We start from the raw sequence: 24,816 nt of genomic DNA on the forward strand, positions 1-24,816 counted from the left end.
TTTTGTTGCCAACATTGGTGTTTTAGTCATAAAGTCTTTGCCCATGCCTATGTCTTGAATGGTATTGTCTAGGTTTTTTTTCTAGGATTTTTATGGTTTTAAAAATAAAGACTTACATATAAGTCTTTAATCCATCTTGAGTTAATTTTTGTATAAGGAGTAAGGAAGGGATCCAGTTTCAGTTTTCCGCATATAGCTAGCCAGTTTTCCCAACACCATTTACTAAATAGGGAATCCTTTCCCCATTGCTTTCGTCAGGTTTGTCAAAGATCACATGGTTGTAGACATGTGGTGTTATTTCTTAGGACTCTGTTCTGTTTTGATGGTCCATATATCTGTTTTGGTACCAGTGCCATGTTGTTTTGGTTGCTGTAGCCTTGTAGCATAGTTTGAAGTCAGGTAGCAGGATGCCTCCAGCTTGGTTCTTTTTGCTTAAGATTGTCTTGGCTATACGGACTCTTTTTTGGTTCCATATGAAATTTAAAGTAGTTTTTTCTAATTCTGTGAAGAAAGTCAATGGTAGCTTGATGGGGACAGCATTGAATCTATAAATTACTTTGGGCAGTATGGCCATTTTCACCATACTGATTCTTCCTAACCATGAGCATGGAATGTTTTTCCGTTTGTTTATGTCCCCTCTTATTTCCTTGAGCAGTGGTTTGTGGTTCTCCTTGAAGAGGTCCTTCACAACTCGTGTAAGTTGTATTCCTAGGTATTTGATTCTCCTTGCAGCATTTGTGAACAGGAGCTCACTGATGGTTTGGCTCTCTGTTTGTCTATTATTGGTGTATAGGAATGCTTATGATTTTTGCACATTGATTTTGTATCCTGAGATTTTGTTCAAGTTGCTTATGAGCTTAAGGAGATTTTGGGCTGAGATGGGGGGGTTTTCTAAATATATAATCATGTCAGCTGCAAACAGACAATTTGACTTCCCCTCTTCCTATTTGAATACACTTTACTACTTTCTCTTGTCTGACTGCCCTGGGCAGAACTTCCAATACTATGTTGAAAAGGAGTGGTGAGAGAGGGCATCTTTGTCTTGTGCCAATTTTCAAAGAGAATGCTTCCAGTTTTTGCTCATTCAGTGTGATACTGGTGGTGGGTGTGTTATAAATAGCTCTTATTATTTTGCGATACGTTCCATCAATACTTAGTTTATTGAGAGTACTCAGCATAAATGGGTGTTGAATTTTATCGAAGGCCTTTTCTGCATCTATTTAGATAATCATGTGGTTTTTGTCATTGGTTCTGTTTATGTGATGGATTACATTTATTGATTTGCATATGTTGAAATAGTCTTGCATCCCAGGGATAAAGCCGACTTGATCATGATGGATAAGCTTTTTGATGTGCTACTGGATTTGGACAGGTTGAGAGAAACTTCTCTAGTAACAAACTATAGAAATGATCCCTGAAAGTACAGTCTTGCATAATGTCTTAGAGCCTCAGTCTCTTCATATGCAAAATATAACTCCTTCTACTCCACAGAGCTGCTATAAGGGCAAAGAAGAAAGCAGATAGGAATGTGCTTTGCGGTTTGTCCAATCGTTTAGCAACAACAATAACAGCTAACATTTATTGAAAGCCAATCATAGACAAGGCACTATTCTAAGCACTATATTAGGTATTAGCTCATACATCTTCTGAAGAACCATGAAGTAAGTGCCATTGTAATACTGCTTGTTCAGATGAAGGAAGAATCACAGGTAAGTTAAATAACTCACCTAAGGCCACACAGAGAGAAAGGGGTGAAGCCGACATTTGAACGCAGGCCAACTGGCTCTAGAGCCCTTGCTATTCCCTGCAGTGTTATACTGGATATTCTAAATAGGCTGCTCTGTGTCCCAAATCTTAGGTTCCCTTACTAGTTGTCATACATTCATACTTTTATGTAGTCTGGTAAACGACTTCATCCAGTAGTTCACTGGCTCTATTAGTACCCTCTTACATAAAAGGAGTGCATGTTTATGGAAATTATCTTAAAACATTACTTGATTCAACCAAGTAATTCTAGTGATGGTATAACAGTACCACGAGATGACGAACATAATTTTGGGCAGATGGTGGAGGAGGGGGTTGCTGGGTCTTGAAATACCCCTTAAAATAGCCTGTAATTACCTAAGTGTAAACCCCCCAAAAGAGAAAGTCTTCAAAAACACTGGCTGTGATGGACTGAACTGTATCCCCTCAAAAATTATATGTGGAAGTCCTAACCCCAGTGTCTCATATATGACCATCTTTGGAGACAGGATCTTTTCAGAGCTAATTAAGTTAAAATGTTGTCATTAGGGTGGGCCCTAATCCAATATGACCGATGTCCTCACAAGAAGAGGATATTTAGACAAAAAAAAAAAACCAAAAACAGAGAGAGGGGAAGAGAGGGGGAAGAAGGTGACCATCTACAAGCCAAGAAGGAAAACCTGGAACAGACCCTGCCCTCGAAGCTCTGAGGAGGAACCAGCCCTACCAATGCCTTTCCATCTCAGATTTCCAGCCTACAAAACTATGAGAAGATATATTTCCACTGTTAAAGCTGCCCAGTCTGTGCTATTTTGTTACGGCAACTCTAGCAAACTGATACACTGGTCAGGAGAAGATGGTATCCTTGAGGCACCCGGTCTCAGAGAAACCAAAAGAATGGACAAAGGAATGGCGGCTACGCATCCTTACATTCACCCACATCGTTCCCCTGACTCTTCCTAACAAGCCAGTGGTTAAATATTAATATCATCCTCACCCACACATGATCACCTAGTGCATTTTCCCAAAATACCTCTTTCAGCATGTGGCTACCCTGTCCAAAAACCTCCAGCAGCTGCCCTACTGCCTCCAGGAAAACATTCAAATTTCTCCCAAGTTGTCCTAAAAATATCCTGTAATTTATAAGCCAGAGAACAAACATCTTATCACAGCAGTACACACCCACAGAATTGTGGTGAAGGAAACCTGGGAAATCACCTCTCAGAACAAGGAGGAAAATTCTTCGGTGACACAGAGCACCCCTGCTGCTATTGGTAGTCAAGGGACATGCAACAGGTTTTCTATACAAGAGACTTTCCATAGTTTCAGGTGAGTAACAGACATGTACACATGGAACTCAAAGGTTCTGAACTTCTGGGGCTAGAAAACCTGAACTGCATCCCCATTTCCATTGGCCAGACATCTAACCCTCTCCACTGAATCATTTGCTTCTTGTTCCTAGGAGTCCACTTCGTGGTGAGCCCTGAATGCCTTGGTACAGGACTTAAATTTCCTGCGGATGCACAATGCAAATGGTATTTTTCTCTAAGGAACCCAGAGAGTTCTTCAGAGATATTACCTATTCAACACTTCCTATATTAGAACTGAAGGGTATTCTCAACCTGGGTTTGGGAGATTGAATCACTTCCACAAGAGAAGGCGAAGAACATCTCCTTTCCAGGTGGTCCTAATGACTCACCTGAAAATGACAACAGATTAAGGGCCAGCCTTCCCATCCAGACTTCCTGGTCCCATGCCTGCCAGTCTCTGATCGTCTCAGTCTTGGTCAGCATGAAAATTCCAGTCAGTTTTCCTGCAGGCCCAGACTTAAGCTGGGAGAAGCCAACCAGAAGGCAGGCTCTTGAACTGCAGCTTGTGGACATGGCCGATACCACTGGCTTTTTGTTCAAATTTCTTACTTGACTGTTTCCTGCTGAAATAGCCGATCTCATCTTACTTGCTAGAGAACTATCAGTCTGCCAAATCTCTGCCATCAATCTGACCCTTAGCAGCCACATCTTGTCACTGGACACTCATCAGCCTGGTCAGTAAACATTCCCCCGAAACACCTGCTACCACCAAATTAGACCTCAAGGGTGAACACATGAACATGTATCACAACTCTGTTTCATAAACACCCCTTGGCCACCACTATTTTGCCCATCCTCCTTGCTGACCAGCCCCTTCAGATACTGGTTTGCAAGCACACCCATCCGCCTGCACATTGGAATTACTCAGGGAGACTAACATTCCAGATGTCCAGGCTGCAACCAAGGTCAATTAGAATTTCCAAGAGTGGAACCCAAGTGGCAGTATTTTTTAAAAGTCTGCAGGTGACTCTAATGTGCAGAGAAGCCTGAGAACAACTGTGCCAGGCCCTTTCCCAGGTGAACCTCATTTTCTCATTGGCACAGAGATGAGGTCCCAGCCTAGTACAGGTATGCACCTAAGTAGGTAATGACAATACCAGAAAAGAATACTGAAGCTGGAGAATGAAGATGAAGCAGTCCCCAGCCACCACAGGAGATGCGATGATTCAAACAGCCGACATCAGAAGGGGAAGTTGCCAACTGTTGGGCATTTGCCACTGTGTTAAAAGTGGGTCTGAGCTTCATGTTATATTTTTTTAAATGGCTTAGAGTGAATCATAATTGGTAATCAGAAAATCCATCATAAACATAAGGAATCCAAATCACTATAATAATTAAGGTAGGAAAATAAAAGTAAACCTCCATCGCAGCCCAGCTCATTAATGTGGGTTTCATGACATCTTGGGAACAGGTCACTTCTCCTGAAATGACACAATTGCATTGAGTGACCATGGTATTACTAATCTCAGTGTGGGTGGTTAGCACTGGAAGTCATATATCCTCAGAAGGAGGTTGAATGAGCTTGCCTCTAAGGTCATCTTGAGTTCTGGCAAGTCTTGATTCCAGGTAACAAGCCCTCAGGGTTCTCAGGAATGGTGGAGGAAACGTTAGTTTGGGTCACTGTTCTGCTCAGCAGAGCTCAGCCAAGCCAGGGAACAGGATCCCCCTGCTGTTCGGCCAATGTCACAGGCTGGATTTGGGATGGCTGCAAGACCTGAGCTAACTAGAGACAAGAATCCTGGTTCCAGAAAGCCCAGCTGTGACTCAAAGTGACAGGCAGGAGGACTGTGTGGGAGACAGGGGCCTCTGCATTCTGGAAGGAATATGTTTTTCTGCCTTATTTAGCAACTTTCCAGAAAGCGAGCGATGATGCCTGCAGGGTGAACCACCTAATGGTGAAATTGTTTACTTCACTGTGGATTACCTTCATACAGAGGACCAAATTCTCTTAGGGATTCATTACCGCCCACTGCTAAATGGTGCCTGCAGGGCAACACCAAGGATTGTTTTTCTTAGCATGCTGCTTGGGAAATTGGTGGTGCTGTTGTAACTCATCAAGGTCCCCTTGAGGGAACCAGCCTCATTAGGGAATACTGATGGGGAAAAGATGTGGGGTTTTCCCACTTGGGGGGAAAACAGCAATCAGAGCAAACAACTGAACTGTTGGGGACGGGCATTTGCAAAAAAAAAAAAAAAAGTAAGGAAGGCAAAAGGAACACCGAGTATCATTTATTTAGAGAGACGATTTGGAAACTTGCTTTCATGTCAGTTGACTGGAGCCTGATGCTGTGGCCAAAGTTAGATGTCAGGTCCCTGCAGCCTGGTTAGCACCATGCAGGGAGATCACACTGTCAACATAAACTACTGCCCTTACCCTGATTAAGTGGTCCCCAACCATCTCACTGATAAGAAGAACGAGGGATCTCATTGATAAGTTAACTGTGCCACTCACACTGGGCCAGCATGCATCCAAGTATGGTCCCCAGTGAAAAGGAGGCAAACAGCCTTCGTCTCCCACCACTCTTCACACTCTGCTTTGTGCAGCTGGCCCAGTCTACCTTCTTCCCAATGTTCTGCTTCAAACACCAGATAATGCAAGGCTATCAGACTGAGCAGCCCTGTAATCCAGCCCGTCAAATATCAGGTTTCCAAAGGGCTCCAAAAAAGACCCTCAAAGGCTGGTTCAGGGAGACCATCTGGGCTTCAATGAGGTATGGCGTTTTCCAGCAGAGAGCAACTGGCATTTGGAGTAGGATAATTTCCCACTCCTGTCCCACTCATAATGAGACAGCCAAATATAAAGGGGTCACTGGAGAACCTCCAAGTGGCCTGCACACTGGGGGCAGGGTCTTGGAAAGTTCATGCCATTTGCAGTGGGGAGGAGCCAGGCCCCTCCTCTTCCTGGGTGCTACCAAGGATTCAATCTGCAAGGCAGAATGCACACTAGCAGGAATCTGGCTTTGTGGGGGAGTCCCTGTTTCCCCCCTTTTTTCCCTTTTCACCCAATAAATTCAATTCTTCTCATTCTTCAAAGTGTCCGTGAGCCCAAGATTCCATGGCCATATGACAAGGACCTCGATGTTAGCTAAATTAAGGAGAAAGTTCTAGAACAATTACAGGACATTTTATAGCTCCAGCCCCCACCCCCGAAGTGCCAGAGGAGCTTCTCCATCATTAACAAAATCTAAATATGCCCCATCCCTTTTCTGAAAGGCCTGGGATGAAGGTTACAATAATGTCCCTGGTAAAGAACACCTAAAAAAGCATAACTGACCTGACATGTCTTACTTGTAAATGCTTTCTACGAAAACTTTCTTCAAATAAGTGTTGTCCATTTACAAAACAACTGTATGTCAGCCACTGCCCCCACAGGAAGCCAGAAACCCTATTACGGAGCTGAACCAAGTGGTCTCATTCAGTTGCTGTCCCAGAGCCCTGTACATCTTCAAAATCTGGCAGCTGCTTTAATTGCTGCAGTGATTTGGAACATACTACCCTCTGGAGCCAGCTGAGGACATCCCTGGACCATTCACTGGACAGTTCCACTTTCTGTTGCATTGAAGTTTATCTCCCTATAATTTCTACCTGCTGGGCTTGAGTCTGACCCTTAAAGACTGCACGCACGCACACACAAAATCAGTCTGTTACCTCTTCCATGCAGCTGCCCTTGAAATATTTGAAGAACACTACCTTATACCTCCCCATTTTAGCAAGCAGCCTGATCCAACTCTTCTTCTACAGTTTTATCATTTTTAGACCACTTAACTGTGTGTCAGTCACTTTACCTGTGTTATCTCTCATTTTCACAAAACCCCATCAGATAAGCATATTATCCCCATTTGATAGAAGAAACTAAGTAGTCAACCCAAATCTCCTCGGGAAGTAAAAGACATGGCCCATATTTACCCATTTTCAAATTCATGCTTCTTCCATTAAAAACCTGTATTTCCCACACCTGACCCCCAGAATCAGGACAGGTTTATTTTTAAAATAGAAATACTGTACAAAAGTCCTAAAACAGATTAATCAGAACCACATGCTTCTGACAGAACTGATCTAGAGATTGGTACTTAAAAACTGCTGCCTCATGGGATATGTAACCTCCTCAATCTCCTGTTTCTCTTTTTTAGGAAAATAAAAATCAAGACACTTCCTACAACGTGTACGCCAAGTGTGGCCTGACCAGCACACTCCGGAACAGACCCACTCTCCTCCTTACACGTGGAACCTGAGATGCCATCTTGTCACCTGTAAGAGTGGGGAATATGGCACCCAAGCACACGGCGAGGGTTCAGCATGGGCATTCCCCTCAGACTCCATGCCTCTAGCTTATTTCCCTCATACTAGTCTTCGTGCAAAGCGCATCTCTCGAAGGCAATTAAAATTACACAGTGCCCTGATTCCAGTCCTCCCGTAACCATGCTGAATATTTGCCACTTAAAAAAATTAAGTTTTAATTAAGTTTTTTCATCAAAACACAAGTCCTGCTGATCATGTCAGGAAGGTCTGAGAAAGTAATTACATGCGCAATCTGTTTTTGACATACTTCATTCTCCTTTGGGACATTTCTTCTGTCTCCTTTACTTCATTAAAAATCCCCTATTGCCATAGGAAAGCTTGTGATTTCTTCTCTATTTACCATAATAGAGACAAAGACCCAGGTTCCCTCCTTCAGCACACAGCAACAACACCTTATGCATCAAATGGACTTTGTTAGGTGTTTGGGTTACACATGTGGGTCTTTGTTCTATGTGTCCCTTTGTTCTGATCACCTACCAGTGTGGTTATATGAAAGCACTTTGGTGGAGCCCACCACTCACTCTCCTTAGCTACTGTCTCAGGCTAATATGTATCTCACCATTCCATGAAGAAAATATGCTCTACTCTGATTTCCTGAAGGTAGACCTGATAAAGATGATACACAATTATCAACAGATTAAACACTGTTTCTGTTTGGCATCTGGCAAACCAACACCCATATTTTCCATGTGATATGGTTTGGATTTGCGTCCCTATCCAAATCTCATGTCAAATTGTAATCCCCAGTGCTGTAAGAGAGGCCCGGTAGGAGGTGACTGTATCAATGTGGAGGAGAGCCCTGGTGGGAGGTGACTGGGTGGAAGGGGTGGGACTTCCCCCTTGCTGTTCTCGCAATAGTGAGTTCTCACGAAATCTGGTTGAGAGTGTGTAGCACCTCGCTACTCTTTCTCTTCCTTCCGCTTGGGCCATGTAAATTGTGTCTGCTTCCCCTTCACCTTCTGCCATGACTGTAAGTTTCCCGAGGTCTTCCCAGGCATGCTTTCTGTAGAGCCTGGAGAACATCTTTTCTTTACAAATTACCCAGTCTCAGGTAGTTCTTTAGAGCAGTGTGAGAACGGACTAATACATCATGCCTGGCTCTAACTTCGTGTATAATTTCCTAGGACTGCCATAAGAAGTAGACACAAACTAGGTGGCTTAAAGCAATAGAAAATTATTCTCTCACAGTTTTAGAGGCCAGAAGTCTGGAATCCAGGGTTGACAGGGTCACGCTCCCTCTGAAGGCCCTAGGGAAGAATCTTTTCTTACCTCTTCCAGCTTCTGGTGGCTCCTGGCATTCCTTGGTTTTAGATGCATAACCCCAAAGTCAGCTTCTGCACGTTTCCATGGGCTTCTTCGCTTTGTCTCTGTGCCTTCTCATTTTCTTACGACACCAATTGTTGGATTCAGGGCCCACCCTAAATCCGGGATGATTTCATCCCAAGAACCTTAACTAATTACATCTTCAAAGTTCCTATTTCCTCACACGGTAACATTCTCAGGTTCCAGATAGACACAAATTTGGGAGGAATGCTATTGGACTCACCAGTCTCCTCTGATGCAGTCCTTTTGGGATAGCAGTAGTAAGGTGGGAAAAATCTGAAGCCACAGGCAGAATCAGAAAGACCAAGATTCTTATCTTAATCCAATAAAGGATAAAGGAGAGATACCTCCTAAGGGAACCACCCAGGTGTGATTTTTTTGACTCATATTTTTGACTGGCACAAGGTACAAGGCCCAACTAAAGAGATTTGAACATGCCTACAATTTAAATTTGGAGATATATGACCCAAAATCCATAGACTAGACCCCACAAAGTTGGCATGAATTATTTCATCAGCAAGAAATATTCCTAACCCATGCCAGTCAGTGTTTATCTCTACTTTTTATCTTTATTTAATAAATCTGATTTCGTATTCATCCCTGACAATTTGTTTCCAGATTCAAAATAATGGATTTCAGGAAGTTTGGGCTCTGTTATAATTTGGTCCCAAACATTTCTTTAACCTCTATTTCTTACTGTTCATAATTAGTTCACACATCCTCCAGGCCATTCAACAGCAACCACTCCACTTCTATTGAATATAATTTCTACCTTCCTATTTCAGCCTGTTCCTTCTAGCTGGAATGATCACTGACTTCTTTTTAAATCACCCACCATGTGGTGATTTTAAAACATGTTCTCAAATTCTTCAACACTCCTCCCATTGAAAGGTGAGCTCTAATTCCTCTTCCCCTGAATATGGCTGGGCCTAATGACTCATGTCTAATAATGCCATGGAAGTGATGCTGGATGACTTCTGAGGCTAGGTCATGAAAGGTGATAGTCTCTGCCTGGCTCTCACTTTATTCTTGTGACACTCACCTTGAAACCCAGCAGACCAAGCTCTGAAGAAGCTAAGAAGCCACATGGGAAGGACACAAGTAGGTGCTCCAGCCACCATCCTTGCTCAAGTTTGGCCAACAGCCAGCATCGACTGCCACACATTTGAGTGAGCAAGCTGTCCTATGTTTCCAGCCCCAGCCTTGAGTTTCCCCAGCAGACACAAGTGGTGCAGACATAAGCTATCCACCAAGCCTTACCAAAATTCAGACTAATGAACACAGTAAATGTTGCTTTAAGCCATAACTTGGGATTTTATTACACAATGTTAGAGAACTGGAATGCTCTACTTCTGCCCATCTTGACCTTTTAAAAATCCATCCATTTTTAGGCTATGTAACAATAGCCTACTGCATGACACCATACTACACTTTGAGTTCAACCTGTCTAAAGTAAAAGTCAACTTTCCTCCCAAATCTTCTTTTAGCTCAGCCTTCTATCTCAGTGAATGATGTGACCATTCATCCTACTCAGCAAGATAGAAATCTAAGGGCCATGCTAATAACCCTGCTCCCACACCATATTCAATCAATACCAAGTTCTATTGATTCTGCCTCTTCCACATCTCTACAAATCATCTGTGTATCTCTTCTTCATGAGGTCCACCTGAATTACTATCACCTTTCACCTGGGAGCAATAGCACCCTGAGCAATCTCACTACCACTCCTCTCCAATGGCACTAAAGCAATCTTTGCAAACCAAAAATGCATTCCCTTCATGTTTGCTGTGTAAAACCCATCAATAATTTAACACCATTCTTTGAATAAAACTCCCATTTTTTAAAAGACAGGGACTTGCTCTATTGCCCAGGCTGGAGTGCAGTGGCACAATCCTAGCTTACTTACTGCAGCCTCAAACTCCTGGGCACAAGTGATCCCCGAACCTCAGCCTCCTGAGTACCTGAGACTACAGGTGTGCACCACCATGCTCAGATAATATTTTTCTATTTTTTGTAGAGATGGGTTCTCATTATGTTGTCCAGGCTGGTCTTGACCTCCTGGCCTTGAGTGATCCTCCCATCTCTCAAATTTTTAAAGTGATTATAAGGTCCTGCATAGCCTGGTGGTGGTCTCCACCTCTCACTCTGGATTCATCCCACCTGTGCTCTTCCTTGTTCTCTGGGTGCCAGTGCCCCTACCCTTGTTCTTTCTTTCCATTGCCCTGTGCTCTCTCTCACCACACAGCATTGACATGAGCTGCTGTCTCTACCTGCAATACAATTCTGTATCCCATGTGCTGTGATTTGAATGTGTTGCCCGAAGTTCATGCGCTGCAAACCTAATCCCCATGCAACAGTGTTGAGAGTGGGACCTTTAACAGGTAATTAGGCCATGAGGGCTCATGAATAGATTGATATCATTATTGCAAGGGTGGTTTGTTATAAAAGTAAAAGTGAGTTCCACCCTCTTTTGTTCTCTCTTGTGGACATGTTCTCTTGGTCTTCTGCCTTCTGCCACAGGATCATGTAGCAAGAAGGTTCCTGTCAGACACCAGCCCCTGGATCTTAGACTTTACCGCCTCCAGAACTGTAAGAAATAAATTTATTTTCTTTATACATTACCCGGTCTTGGGTATTCTGGTATAAACAACATAAAATAAACTAAGACAGGAAATTGGTATCAAGAAGAGGGTTTATTGCTATAACAAATACCTGAAAAGGTGGAAGAAGCTTTGGAATTTAGTAATAGGTAGAGGCGGAAGAATTTGGAGGAGCAGGATTTTAAGAAGCGTAGATTGTCATGAATGGGCCATTAAGGGTGATTCTGGTGAGAACTCAGAAGAAGAAAAGAACTGCAGGGAAACTGGGATTTCCTAGAGGTTACTTAAGAGGTCATGATCAGAATGTTGGTAGAAACATGGACAGTACCAGCCATCCTGATGAAGTCTCAGAGGGAACTGAGGAACAGTGTGTAGGAACTTGGAGTAAAGGCCATCCTTGTTACATAGTTACAAACTCGGGAGAATTGTGTCTATTTACTAGGACTTTAAGGAATGCAGAACTTAAGAGTGATGAACTAGGCTAAGTAGAAAATGCTGTAAGTTACAAAGTGTTGAAGGTGCTGCATGGCTTCTTTTAGCCACTTACAGTCAAATGAGAGAAGGACATGATTTAAAGACAAATTTATAATTAGAAGGGAAGAAGAAAGTAAACGTTTTGAAAATTTTCAGCCTGGCCATGCAAAGAATGAAAAAAGCATGTTTGGGAGACAATATTAAGGGTGTGGAGACTATTCCCCAGATTTATGACTTTATGTAGTTTTTTCTGTTGGGTTTGGAACTTACTTAGGACTACTCTTTTTTTCTTGATTATTTCTCCATTTTGAAATAAGAATGGCCATCCTATGCCTGTCTCACTATTGTATTGAAAGTAGATAAACTGTTTAATTTCACAGGCTCAAAGCTGGAGGGGAATTTGCCTCAGGGGGAATCATGGCTTGAATCTCACACACATCTGATTTAGATGAGACTACGGACTTTGGACTTTTGAGCTGATGTTGGAATGAGTAAAGATTTTTAGAGCAATTGGTATTAAGTAAATATATTTTACATGTGAGAAGAAAGTGAATTCTGAGTACCAGGGGCAGAATGCTATCATTTGAATGTGTCCTCTAAAGTTCATGAGTTGGAAAATAAATCCCCAATGCAAGAGTGTTGAGAGGTAGAACTTAGAGGAGATTAGGTCATGAGGGCAGACCCCTCATGAATGGATTGACGTCATTATTGTGAGAGTAGGTGTGTATCACAAGACTGGGCTTATTGTAAAAGTGAGTTTGGCTGTTTCTCGATCTCTCTGGCACATGTGCTCTCTTGCTTTTCTGCCTTCCACCATGAGATGACAGAGCAAGAAGGTTCTTGCCAACTGACAGCCCCTTGACTTTGGACTTCCTAGCCTCTGGAACTGTAAAAAATAAATGTCTGAGTTTTTAAAGTAAATTACTGAGTCTCAGGTATTCTACTATAAAAACAGAAAATGGACTATTATAAAAACAGAGAACATCCCTTGCCAAATTAATTGCTCTTCATCCTTTAATCTTCCCTTAAATATCACTTCTACAGGGGAGCCCTTTGCTCCTAGACAGATGAGATTCCTCTATAATACATCTCATATCATTCAATACACATGTAATTTTACACTTACTTGAGTAATCAAAAGATTCATGGCCAAGCGTGGTTGCTCACACCTGTAATCCTAGCATTTTGGGAGGCCAAGCCAGGTGGATCACTTGAGGTCAGAAGTTTGAGACCAGCCTGGCCAACATGGTGAAACCCCATCACTACTAAAAATATGAAAAAAGTAGCCCAGTGTGGTGGTGGGTGCCTGTAATTCCAGCTACAGCTAGTGCTCGACTTACGACCATGATCGGGACCGCGGACTGGTCGTAACACGATTTGGTCATAAGTTGAGTAGGCTATATGTACAGTTGAAATGGTGCACGTGGAGATGGTAGTGCTGCTGGAAACTGGTCCGCACTGTCATATGCCCAGCTGGGCAACATTTGCGCTGCCAGACGCAGAGCAGTCGTGGCTAGCGACTGTGGTCATAAAGTCGAATGGTCATAAGTTGCATAGGTGGTAAGTCGATCAATACCTGTACTTGGGAGGCTGAGACATAAGAATCACTTGAACCCAGGAGGTGAAGGTTGCAGTGAGCTAAGATTACACTACTACACTCTAACCTGGACAACAGAGTACGTCTCCATTGAAGCCACCTTTACAAAATTATAACTGAGAAAATCATGATGGTAAAGGAATCAAACCTAACCAACTCCATCTTGTTTCTGCCCTTTAAGCAGTCCTTGTTCATTCCTGAGCACAGGCTGAACTAACTTTGGGAAGGAATTCAGTTCATGGTTTGACTCTGAAGCAAAATTGGTAACAACCCTTTCCGAAAAGACCCCCTTCTTGCCTGGTGACCAGTCTGCCTTTGCAGGACTAACAAATTAGCTGCAAGATTAGAAATCACAGTTCAGCGGTCATGTAGCCTCTGGCTCCAAGTGACTGAACCTCCCCAAATTGCACTTGGGGATAACACCACTATTGTAAAATCTAAGATCAGTGCTTGAGATATTTTGCAGACCCTGTACTCCATGGATCAGCTGACACCACCCAGATCAGTAGTAATCTGGCTCAATCAGTTCTACCATCCCACCCAGGAACAGAAGACAGCAAGAAAACCTCACTTCAATCCTGGTATGATTCCATCTTCAACCTGACCAATCATCACTCCTCACTTCCCAAGCCCCTTTCTGCCAAACTATCTTTAAAAACTCTGATCCATGAATGGTGGGGGAGACTGATTTCAGTAATAATAAAACTCTCGTCTCCTGCACAGCTGGTTCTGTGTGAATTACTCTTTCTCCATTGCAATTCCCCAGTCTTGATAAATTGGCTTTTTCTAGGCAGTGGGCAACGTGAACCCACTGGGCCATAACACTGCTTCAAAAAAAAAAATCATAAATGTCTCCTCTACCAGACTCAAATGCAGAAGGGCAGGAATGGTGTCTCTTTTGTTCTCTACTCTGTTCCCAGATAGCATATGCACAATAAATATTAGCTGAGTGGATGAACCATTTCTTCTCTGTCTTTAAATGAATACCTTGCTCTAAATAGATTTTCAATACACACGAATAAATGGAGAATGGCATTTTAAATCATTGAAAAGGGTTTTTTGCAGAATAAAAGACTTAGAAGAGAAAAAGTTGAACTTCAAGGCTCAAAAATACAATCATCTTTCCACTGTTGATCTATGAGCTCATGAAAGAAGTTTCTCTTAGGGACATGGAACGATTATTGGGGGAAAGGGGTTTTAAAACGTTAAACATAAGTTTGCAAACTTTTCCTTTAGGGCCTAAGAATTTCAGCTTTTTTGCCAGTTATGATTCCCAAACTTTGTTAAGTGATCACTATGTGAAAACAACATTAAACAGAAAGAAATGGAAAGAGTGGTCTTATGAATCCATGCAATTCAGGCCAATTTATTATGATTGTAATTTCCTTTTCATTTCTGAGAGTCAGGATTTTCCAGAGAAACATGACGGCTCTCTAGACACATAATGGTCAAATGGTCTGGTCTTGGGGAATCATTCTTTCAAGATTCAAAAATAATTTTCCCAGTCTTGCTAATATCTCAATGATGGGTTTGAAATTCTTCAAAGACGATTCCAGCTGTTTCTTCCATTTCTTTGGTGGCCTTTATGCTACATCCCCAAAAGTCCTGTGACTGAGATAGCTCTTACTAATTAGATGTTAACTTGGTTCTAATCTGATGGTAGTAAATATTATTAACATTAAACAAAGATTTTATTAAATGCTGTCTTTCCTGCATTATGCTTTATTATAGACACTGCTGAGAGAAAATTGATGTCATTATCCAATTAGACCATCAATAATACTCTAAAGGTAGAAATTTAGACTAAAATTTTGGAAAATATTGGACATTGAACCTTAAAGACATGCTCTGATAGAAGAAAAGTCTAGGAATAGCTAAGTGAATATCCCCTGAAGCTCAGAACCACATTCCAGTGTGCTCAAGTGTCCATTAATTTTGCCTGGACACAAATTGCTCCCCAAAAGCCATTAATCATGTTTGGAAAATGAGCCATTTTAGAACAAGGACCCACAATGCCTATTTTTAATTTCCAGCTCAAACAGCAAAAGGCCAGTAGTCTCTTATGTATAATCCTACAGTAAAAATTAATGTTATTAATCAACAACCAATCAAATAAAAGGCAAATGGAGGGTAAGGCAAAAGAAAAAGGGCTAGAAAAAGATGGTTGTCTTCTTTTTTTTTTGAAACAGAGTCTCTATCTGTTGCCCAGGCTAGAGTGCAGTGGCATGATCTTGGCTCACTGCAACCTCTACCTCCTGAATTCAAGTGATTCTCCTGCCTCAGCCTCTTGAGTAGTTAGGATTACAGGCATCTGCCATCATGTCTGGCTCATTTTTCTATTTTTAGTAGAGACAGGGTTTTGCCACGTTGGCCAGGCTGATCTCAAACACCTGACATCAAGTGATCCACCTGCCTCAGCCTCCCAAAGTACTGGGATTATAGACGTGAGCCATGGAGCCTGGCCAGTTGTCTTCTTTATCCAGGATTCTCCATCTTTTCCCTCATGTACTTCCGTGCAGTCTTTGAGCATGATTTCCCTGCTACCAACTTCTTGCACAATGGCCAATGATATCAGTAAGAGCTTTGCTATAAGTCTGAGAAATGGGAAGGACGGATTCCTAAGAATAGTATTAATTTACATCCATCTGAGACTGTGTTTGTCTCTTAGATTGGATTTTCTTGGATTCTTCAGTTTTTGGGCCTCTTCTGCAGCATTAAGAACCCCTTAAGCCATCTGCCCTTCACTTGCCACTACTAAATAAAGCCTCACCTGTGTAAACAAAGACAGGAATGGAACCATCCTTGAACATTAAATGTTGCAAATTGGTTCTTGAGGGAACAAAACATGGACTAGGTTATATTATAAGACCATTACTACAAAGGCTAATTTACAAAGAGCTGCACTTCAGGGCCCTAACTGACCATCAGCTGATGGCTCCTCTGGATAAAGAATCCCTCTTCCTAAACCAGCTAGAAAGCCACTGCCCTTGATTCACTCTGATTTACATCAGAGAAATGCATGGAACATATGCAAATGATCTCAGAGCCCCTTGGGACTTCCTCTGAGTGATTTTCCTGCAGGCCTGGTGAAGCAATGACGCAGAGAAGGCGACTGCATCGGTATATTTATTTTAATCACTGAAAAGTTTTCATTTATAATTCATAGATACTTAGACTGCTTGGAATGCCTTATTAAAAAGGATGTCATCTCTCTCCCTCCCTCTCTCTTTTTTTTTCATCACTTTATGACCACAGGAAAAATAAACCTCTTAAATGTGGTATAAGAATAAATTGTTACCAAAATAGAAGCTGGTGCCCATTAATTACAGTGCTATCCAACCAGTATTTATAAAATCATCGTCACCACTCTATGAAGAGAGGAACATATACTTTAGTCTTCAGCTAGTACAATTAACAGTTTCTTAAAACTCAGCACCATTAACAGTAACTATCTGATGACTACTAAAAATACAAATTTTCTCTCTCGGAAGGTCCTGGTTGGGTAGCTCCCAAAGTAAGGAGATAAATAGTTAAGTATCAAGAGAGGGGTTACTGGAGTAGAAGAAGTTACTTCAGTACGTATTTAATGGATGCAAGCATTTATCAAGAATCCAGCATGGTTCTAGACGCTTTGGGTGTTTTTCTTTAATGTAAAATATGTAATCTAGGAATGTAATCTAAGGAACCATAAGGAACAGTGTACCTGAGGTTATTTCTGGCACTAAATTTATCAATCTTGTGGTCCTAAGAGGAAATATACAGAGATGTGTTCAGAGTTGATGCCATATCCTGGAGGAACTCAACTGGGGACACAGCCAGCAAGAAGTGATGGGCTATTTATGAGTGCAGCAGGCAAAGACATCTTTGGGGAGGACAAGAAATCATTGTGAGTCCAGGAGCCTGGATGGCCTGTGCCCTTCCTCACTGTCCAGCAGAGGACAGGCTCAAGGACTCACCAACATGACAAACCACAAGGTTTTAAGGAACTTATGTCTCTCTGCAACTTCAGAGAGCTCCAGATTTTGCCCAGAGAGAATCGACTCCGAAGGAGAAGTAAAAACTCAGTTCTGTTCCTACAGTGCCCACTAGGGCACTATGACTGGCCACCCAGCCGAGAGAGAGGACTGAGAATTTCAGCAACAGAAAGAGTCTGACAGATCCAAGTCTCCAAGGTGGGATGCAGAAGAGAGAGAACTGAGTACTCAAGGGTAATAGAATGTGCATGAAGATCAGAGTTCTTGAGACATAAATGAGTCAGCAAAATGGGGACTGGGGCACTAAAGACTTATGTTAATCCTCTGTAGCTGGATGTTATTCCCTCCCTGTGTCAATGTCATCAGCTTCTGGGTCAAAGAATGGCCCCAGAAACTCCAGGTGAGGGCTTTGATCAATAATACAGACTCAGAATATAACCAAGTCTCTGGATGCCTACTTAAAATGTAAATTGAGAATGACTCAGCCTTTGCCCTCCTAGAACTCACCATCTGACTTGGAAAATAGGGCCCACGACAGTAAATAGTAAAACAATGTTAAAATATAATTCACCACGTCTTGACAAGGATTGCAGCACATTTACACGAAAAGAGTTGAATGGTCAAAAGAACCTCTCCCAAAGAACCTCTCCTAAATCAAAAGTGAAGCTTCACTCACTGGCCCACAGCTCACCTCCTGCTGTGTGGCCCAGTTCCTAAAAGGCGACAGACCAGTTGGAGACCCCCTGGACCAAGTCCAAGCTTATTAATGGAAGGAGACAGGAATAGCAGCAGCTCACCGCCAAGACTTTCACAATTCTGTGCCTGTCTTGCCTCCATCCTCAGATTCAAGACGCATTCTGCTCAAACAGCCAGCTGAAAACTCTTAGGGCAAGACAAGAAACCAGAACGAACAGCCATTGGCAGAAAGGGGCAAACCCGATGTGATCTCAGGTGCTGGCTTCATACTGGTTAATGTACCAAAGGTGCTTTTACTCAGATGTGTTGTCTTGGAAAACCCAGCTTTAACTCTGTAACAGACCTCTGTTAACATTTGTAATGGTTTTTTGGGTAATTTCTGCCCTTTTTACTTGTAAGAATAAATTATCAACTCCTTCCCTCCATCCTACCTAGCCCTCTAAGATTACAGAAAACCCTCATTGAGTCCTATGGCCTATCACTCTGATTCTAGTATCAGCTTCTAACCGATTAACATCTTGTGTCAATTCCATCTCAATGGCACACGGTTTTCTCAGAAAGTGGTGCCAAAAACACTATATCCAGGGCTTTGGTGAGAAGCCACTAATTAAAATGATTATAAAGCATTTTTCAACTATAAAGACTTTGTGTATAAAAGCTGAAATAGTAATAGGGGTATAGTGCCTTTTCTTCCTACAAGACATCCTACCAGGTGGTCAGCTAAATGTAAATCTCATTTTGCTTTTCGAGAGGCAGGTTACGGATGCTGGCGCCCATGAAGCTTCTCGCCACCTTCTAAAAAAGCATGCACATTTCCTGGGGAGCATCATAGCATGGAGACGAGCTGGTCACTGGTAAATGGACACATGGGTCAATTCCATCAAAACATGTCAGGACCTTTTTAACTTGGAATTGGTGAGAGAATTTCTAATGTCTACCAGGGAATGACTTGGTGGCATTTATAACACTAAATGGTTTCCTTAACAAGTCTTCAGGAATGAAATAACTGAGAGTTAAGTGGGAAAAAGCAAGCCTGACCATTTCTTATGTGATTTTTAAATTGATATTTAAACATACAAGTGTCAGCACAGAATACCAAGAGGTGGGGGGGAAAAAAAGTCTGCCTGGGAAATGTGAAGGACTCTCACTATGCACGAATGTTAAAGATTTAAGTGTTCTGGGTTCTAATACTTTATTCAACATTTTCATCCTCTTTGATGCTTTATTTTCTTCTTGCCATGGATTTCCCTAGTTCTTAGGCAGAACTAGGCAGAAAATAGAAATGGCAAAAAATATAAATAAACCTTTGGTGCTTAGTTGAAATTTTATCTATAAACAATTTTAGTTCCTTACATTTTAATGCTCAGTCCAAACAGTATTTTTTTTTTCTTCTTTGCTTTCTGCTTATTAAACTCAGAAACCAAAATAATTATGCTTTCCCACATGGAGCAAGTTTTTACTATGAAAGTTAAAATAATAGTGATTCATATGGCCCATGGCTGTCTCTAAGCTGCCTAAGCAGAAGGTGAGCCATGCCCAGTAACTAAACAAAGCTACGAAACACATTAAGCGACTGAATTAGACAGTCACTGGTTGCCAGCAACAGTTCTGTCTGGCTACCTAAAGCAGAGAATGGATAATTGACAGAAGTGTTAGAAAACTAGGCAGAAACCAAGGGTGGCTTGGGCAGCAGGTCTTACCACAGCAACTATCTGCTCAAGACATGGCGGCCAGCACCAGCACACTAAACTCAAGCTAGCCTTAAAACCCTTCTCAAGTGTTGCTTGGTCTCTGAAAGACTTCTCCCAGATCCAAAATCCAGAATGAGAACATTCAATTGGTCAAGCCTAAGTGAAGGACCCTTGCTCTCCCTGCTAGGACAACTGTCCCCAACTTTTATGGCGCAAGGGACTGGTTTCATGGAAGACAATTTTTCCATGAACTGGGTGGGTCAGTGGGGGTGACTTTGGGATGATTCAAGCGCATTACATTTATTGTGCACTTTATTTATATTATTATTACATACTCACCATAGTATAGAATCAGTGGTAGCCCTGAGCTTGTTTTTCTGCAACTAGACAGTCCCATTTGGGGGTGATGGGAGACAGTGACAGATCATCAGGCATTTGACTCTCATAAGGAGTGCACAACCTAGATCCCTCGCATGAGCAGTTCACAATAGAGTTCGTGCTCCCATGAGAACCTAACGCTGCTGCTGATCTGAAAGGAGGTGGAACTCAGATGGTAACGTGAATGATGGGGAGACATTATAAATACAGATGAAGCTTCACTCACTCACCCACTGCTCACCCCCTGCTGTGTGGCCCAGCTCCTAAAAGGCAACAGACCAGTTGGAAACTCCTGGTCCCCTGTGCTGGGGCACAGTAACATAGAGTCTCCCGCTATTTAGTCATCTTCTGAAGGATGCAAATGTAATTCTTCACTCTATCAGAGGAAGAGAGATGAAGACATTAACGCTTCCCCTCAGTGTGCTCTCTGCAGGTTCCCTGGTCAAGTTTACACTTACATTCTGGTTTTCAGTAACAGGTAGCGTAGCTTATATTCTCATACACAGCATCCAGCAGGTCCTTGGCATTTGAAGATTCCATATTTGTATCTTTTATTCTTGGAGTGCAAACTTTATATGTAGTGCTTTTTAATAGGTGTGATATTGTGATTTATAATAAGAAATATATATTTGGTCTTCATCCCTGGCACATAACTCCTAAAACCCTTGGAATCTCCACAATGATAAGTTTCCTTTTGTCTAGTATTAGGGAGACCGGTGGTTAGGGCTCCAGGATAGCCTCAGGTTGGGGTTGGTTGCCAGGGAACCAGCCGTATGATTAGAGGGTTGGGACTTTTAGTTCCACCCTCAACATCTGGGAGGGAAGAGTTGATCAATCATAGCTATGTAAATGATTTAATCAATTGTACCTATGTAATGAAGCCTCCATAAAAACCCCCAAGGACTGCATTCAGAGAGCTCCCCAGTTGGGGAACAAAAACACATCCATGTCACCCATGTGCCCAGAGGGTGGGGTTCCCCAATTCCATGGGGACAGAAGCTCCTGCACTCAGGATGCTTCCAAACCATGTTCTATGCCTCTATCTTTTCATCTGGCTGTTCACTTGTATCTTTAAAAAATCATTTGTAATAAATGGGCAGTAGCAAGTAAAGCATTTCCCTGAGTTCTGTGAGCCACTCTAGCAAATTAATTCAACCTGACAAAGGCCCAATTTATGGCCAGTTGGTCAGAAGTACAGACCACAATCTGGGACTTGTGATTGGCATTTTAAGTCAGGGGCAGTCTTGTGGGACTGAGCCCTTTACCTGTGAGATCTGAAGGTATCTCCCAGTAGACAGTGTCAGAAATGGACCAAACTCTAGGACATCCAGTGGGATTCTGTTGGAGAATTGTGTAGAATGGCAGATAAAAGTAGAAAATGCAGTTTGGTTTCTCCTATCTCTTACAATAGGGTTAAATATTCTGCTACCTACCATGAAGGGCTGCAGAATGGGTTTTACTAAATAACATATGTAAGGCTCTGAGCACAAATGTGAATGTGGAAAACTGGAGTCATTAAACCAGTGAGGAAATCTTGCTTGACACCCAGTGGCTGTACCTCGGTTTGTGTTTGAGAATTTGGGGATCCTCTAAATTTCCTGTTTCTCACCAATGTCCATGAGCTAACTGTGATTTGAGTGGCTTTCCTCTGTTTAAAAATATATGGGGTAGGGATTATAGAGAGGGGCTCTGAGGAAGACTGCAATGAAAAACATGAGAAGTAACAGTCTAAGGCATCCTATCTCCATTTCACTTGGAAACTACATAGGATAATATATCTCCAGGGAGTAGGTTCTCAAGTTAGCATACAAGAAAATAGTCATATTAATGTAACTGAATGTCCGAACCATAATTCACTGAACTAACAATTTGATGGACAGCATACTCTAGTGGGCAGAGCAAAAAAGGTTCAAAGACCACTTTCCTAAAAAAGCTCAATAAATTCTCTATATCCCAATATTTCAATTCTTTTGGGTTAAGTTTTGATATGGTTTGGCAGTGTCCCTACCCAAATCTCATCTTGAATTTGGGTTCCCACGTGTTGTGGGAGGTACCCACTGGGAGGTAACTGACTCATGGGGAGTGATTTCCCTCATACTGTTCTCGTGGCAGTGAATAAGTTTCACCAGATCTTACCGTTTTATAAAGGGCTTCCCCGTTTGCTTGACTCTCATTCTCTCTTGCCTGCTGCCATATAAGACGTGCCTTTTGCCTTCCATCATGATTGGGAGGCCTCCCCAGCCGTGTTGAACTGTGAGTCCATTAAACCTCTTTCCTTTATAAATTACCCAGTCTTAAATATGCCTTTATCAGCAGCATGAGAACAGACAAATATATATATTTTTTTTAAGTTTGTTGAATACCTACCATAAACCACATACTTGCTCTATGCTGAAGACAAGACATATTTGGACCACAGTCTTAGTTCCTTCTTTCTAGTTATCAATACAGACAGTGTCTCTTCTCTGGGCAATAGTGGGAGTGTAAATTAGACCTACCAAGAGAACAGCATAATTCCTCAGGAGAAAGGCTGTGTCAGTCCACTGCATAGATGACTTAAGCAAGTGAGATTATTCAGGCAAGGGAAGAGGCAGCTCCAGCAAAGAAAGATTCAGAAAAGCTTTTCTTCAAGGAAAATGGTAACTGTAGGGCAAATGGTACAACAAATTTCCTTGCATTTAATCTCAAGTACATACCACTGTCTAAATTAAATCCTTGGAACAATAAGAAAATTGAGATCATGCAAAAATATTCTAAGTGTTTCCTTGACTTTTCCTCCCCCTCCTCCACCTTCCCCCTCTCCTTCTCTTCTTCCTCCTCTTTCTTTTTCTATTTCAACAGCGGATTTAAACCTAAACACTGAAGACATCCTACTATTCAGGAAAATAGATTTGTTCTTTTAATAACACTCCTAAAATGGCACCATATAACCATCTGTTGTTAACCTTGCAATTCTGCATTTTTCACTCCTCTCTGAATATCAATATCACTACAGCCACCCACCAGTCCACCCACCCCCACAAAAATGTTGGGAGAAGGTGAAGAAAAGAAGTTTGGCAGAAAAGGAAAAAAGAATATTAGAATACTCAGAATACAATTTTGTTACCTATTCCTTACCCCTCTCTTGTGCTGTAACAACTTATAAAACAGGGACACGTTTATAATATTGAATACAAAAAACATGCCAGAAAGTGGAGGATACATAGCAGAGAAAAAGAAGACTCAGCGAAATTTAGAGCTGGGAGGGAGCATGGTGATGAATTCCATCCTCACATTCCACAGATGAGGAAACTGAGTTCCTTTAAGGGAGCCCCAAAATGGCAGTCAGTTAGATCCAGCACCAGGACTACAGCCAAGCGGCTCTCTGCCTCACAGTCCAGGGAGTTCTTCAAGACACCAAAACACCTTGAACTTTATCATTATAAAGTACTTAAGGCCAAGGTTTTTGTGACTATGTGTTAAATGCCATTCAGAGAACCCCAAGACAGTGACCCTACCCAAGTGGTTGGCAAGCTCAAGTGATAAGATACTAACTCAACCACTACCCATGTACAAGAACTATAGACAAAAAATTAAGCTACTTTAAAACATATGTGAAGCATATTGTGATGGTTGATTCCATGTGTCAGCTTGACTGGGTTAAGGGATACCCAAACATCTACGAAAATTTTATTTCTGGATGAGTCTGTCAGGGTATATCCAGAAAACAGTGCTTGACTCAGTCTACTGATTCAAATAATTTGAATGCATTTGACTCAAATTCAAATACATTTGAGACAAGTACTACTTGACTCGGGACTTGAGTACTTGACTCAGTCTACCGATTCAAATGGATTTGAATAGGTAGCCTGAGTCAAGTACATCTGCCCTCACTAATGTGGGTGGGCACCGCCCAATCTGTTGAGGGCCTGCCTGAATACAATGAAAAGGTGAATATGACAAAAAGATGGGGAAAGGGGGAATTCACTCTCTCCTTGAGCAAGGACAACCACCTCCTCCTCCCCTGGGATATCGGAGCTTCTGGTTCTTGGGAGTTAGTTACACCAGCAACTCCTCTGGTTCTCAGGCCTTCAGACTGAGTTATACCACCAGCTCTTCTGGTTCTCCAGCTTGCAGACTGCAGATTATGGAGCTTCTCAGCCTCCATCATCACATGAGGCAACTCCCATAAGAAGTCTCCACTTCCCGCCCCCCCTCGCCCCACTATTAGCTCTGTTTCTCTAAAGAACCCTAACATACATGTTGGCACATTCCTGCCTCCATTTTTGTGCCCAAGGACCTAATTAATAACTATGTTTCTACAAATAAAACAAGGGAAAATAGAAAGACAGCCAGTGTAAGGGTTGAAAAGGAATCTGCAAAGTGAAACAGGAACAAATAAATGAATGATGTCCCTACCCAGTGAGAGATGGACATGTTTCTGCTTTTGCTTCATCTTCTTGGTCTTTCAGGTTCCTCCTTCTTAGAGGAAGTCATCCCAGTGCATTTGAATTCAATCACATTATAAAGAAACACCACGAAACTATGGCTTTGAAACAAACCACTGCGATGTAAACGTCAAGTAGTGCACATTTCCTTTAGTTTGATGCCAAATGTCCTTTTACTGAATATTTCCTATCAGCAAAACATTGCCAAAGATACTAAGATCAATGACGCCAAGTTCCTGGCCTC

At 42.1% G+C, this 24,816-nt stretch overlaps 1 protein-coding gene and 1 pseudogene across 11 annotated transcripts in view; both read right to left on the reverse strand.

Moving 5' to 3' along the window:
* The window catches only part of RGS6 (regulator of G protein signaling 6), a 627,092-nt gene that overhangs the window by 396,344 nt on the left and 205,932 nt on the right, over positions 1-24,816 (reverse strand). The gene's annotated exons all lie outside the window — the stretch shown is intronic.
* On the reverse strand, positions 1,308-1,430 carry LOC116528728 (annotated as a pseudogene).

Source organism: Sapajus apella, unplaced genomic scaffold (genome assembly GCF_009761245.1).
Source record: "Sapajus apella isolate SASKATOON/1434 unplaced genomic scaffold, GSC_monkey_1.0 scaffold59, whole genome shotgun sequence".
Classification (NCBI taxonomy): domain Eukaryota; kingdom Metazoa; phylum Chordata; class Mammalia; order Primates; family Cebidae; genus Sapajus; species Sapajus apella.